Source organism: Oratosquilla oratoria, chromosome 4 (genome assembly GCF_046742065.1).
Source record: "Oratosquilla oratoria isolate Oo_2021 chromosome 4, ASM4674206v1, whole genome shotgun sequence".
In the NCBI taxonomy this organism is placed as follows: domain Eukaryota; kingdom Metazoa; phylum Arthropoda; class Malacostraca; order Stomatopoda; family Squillidae; genus Oratosquilla; species Oratosquilla oratoria.
Window position 1 is genome coordinate 11,078,148 of NC_134780.1, and position 2,500 is coordinate 11,080,647.

Consider the following 2,500-nt stretch of genomic DNA (forward strand, 5'->3'; position numbering starts at 1 on the left):
GTTTTTTCTTTTTGTCTACACTTCTTCATCTTCATGATTGTCCTCCTCATCCTCCTGCTCCTTGTCATCCATTTACTCTTATTTCTTCTCTGTCTAATCCTTTGCATATTTCTACTTGTTCTCCTTTTCTTCCTTGCCTACTTAATTTCGTCTTACATTCACAGCTTGCTTTTTACTAACCTATTGAAGTCACCACAACTCGTTCATCCTCCTACTTGCTGTATTTCATTCTCACTTTCTCTCTTCCTCTCTCCATCTTTTTCCGTCTTTCTCTCTCTCCCTCTGTTTTCGAATTTCTTCTTTTATTCCCCTTTTGCATCTTATTTCTGCTTCTCTTCTTCCTTTCTCTCCACCTCGCTTTTCCGTTTCCTTGTCTCCTACCTTCCCCCTCCCTTTCCTTCTTATTCCTTTTTCCTTTTCTTCCTTTTTTCGTTTTCTCTCCCTCCACTCTTCCCCTCATTCCTCTCCCCTTTACTTCCTTTGTCTTTTTTTATTTTCCTGTTTTACTCCCTTTCTCCCTTCCTTTCATTCTTCCGTCCTACTTTCCTCCATTCACTCTCCTCTTTTCCTTCCTTCCTTCCTTCCTTCCTTCCTTCCTTCACTCCGTAACTCTTTCCTTTCTTTCTTCTCCCTTCTACTTTCATCTTTTCCTTTTTTTCCCTTTTCACTTTTCCTACCTTCCTTCTTCCCACCCTTCCTCTCTTCCTCCTATCTTGCCATACTCCTTTTGTCCTTTCCTCCCTTCCACCCTTCGTTCTCCTTTGTTTTCCTTCCCTCCTATTTTCCTTCGTTTTTCTTGCCTTTTCCTTCTCCCTTATTTCCTTTATTCCTCATTCACCCCATTTTTACTTTTTTCTATTTTTCATAGCCCTATCGAAATGAAGCAAAGATTTCTTTCTCCTACTCTCACCCCCTCCCACCTCCTTTCCCTCCTTTTTTCACTTTCTTTTACTCTATTTTAATTTTTCTCCTTCATTTTTTTCATTCTTCTTTTGCTAAGATTTCCTTCCCGTTCTTTACTCTCTTCAGATACGTGGAAGTGAACGTAGATCTTTACCACTTTTTTTTCTAAAGGATTACAAAGGCGAAGCATGCCGGCAGGAGACCTTTTGGTCCATATCTAGGTCGGATGCGAAAAAAATCATAATAGTGATAAATTAATAAATAAAACTATAATAATGTAAATAACAAATAGAATACATAAATAAATGCATATGTATCGTTAAACAATAAACAAACAGGTATATAGTAAATAATGATAAATTCACATATAATAAATAAATATAATAAATGAAAATCAAACAGACAAATGATGACAAAACAAAAACAAATAATATAGAATAAATTATAATCATTACAGCATCTTGCTTAGGTGTTTCCTCCTTCCAACTGCTCTCTCTTCTGGCTCTCTTTCTCCTCTCATCTCCTCCCTTTTTTTTTCTTTTCTTGCATTCACTTTCCTATTCTTTACTTATTATATACTGACCTAACGAAACTATCACAATTTCCTAGAATTTCTTTCTCAATTTATATTTCCTCTTCCTCAGTTTCTCCTTGCTTTCCATTCCATTCCTTCTATGCAATTCTTTTCACAAACTACATACATATACCAAAGGCTTTTTTCCCCCTACACGGGGGGTAGCCAAAAAGAAAAGGGTATAGGAACCACTCCTACCCATTCCATTTCCTATATATTCCACAAACCGATCTGGAATAATCTCATCTTTAACATCTCCACCCTCCTTTATATCCTTATTCCTCTTCACCCCTGCACCTCGTAATTCTTTTTTTTTTCTTTTTTCAACCGCTTCTGTTTTTCCCTTTTTCTTTGTATTTATATATTTTTGTTCTCCTTTTCTTCATCTCTTTTTAGTCTTCTTTTTTTCTATTTTTCTCCTCCCTTTCTCTTTATCTCTCATTCACTTGAGATGATGCTAAGAAAACTTACATTTGTTTTGTTTTTTAGATAGAAAAAGTAGCTTATGCAAATTGTATGTTAATAATATGATTACTCGTTATTGTTACTATCCAAATAATTCTACTTATCTTATTGTACAAGATGGAGGTCTGAGACTTTCGATTTCTGATCTTTATAGCATTGCAGACCAAAGGGTTATATTTCTGACCTTTTGTAATGGACACTACAACGTTGATCGGTTTTATTTCTTATGTTGCAACTATTAACATCTCCAGCTTTTACTGAATTGCCCTCCGGATACTCTTAAGTCAATTTCCTGATAATGTTTTCCCAATTGTGTGGCCGTGTCTGAGACGTTTCTCAACCCAGAGGCTCGAGCCGGTCGTTACTTAAGTGAGATTTCACTCTTTTTTTTAACCTGTGCATTTACTTTCCCTTTCTACTAAAGTGAAGCAGATAGCATATTCTATAATATATAATCTAAGTACTAATCCTGATATAGAGCGCTGCTCTTTGTTTTTGTCAAGCTTTCTCATAGAATACATAGAAACCTGATTTTTTCACCACATTTTCTAACGAGCA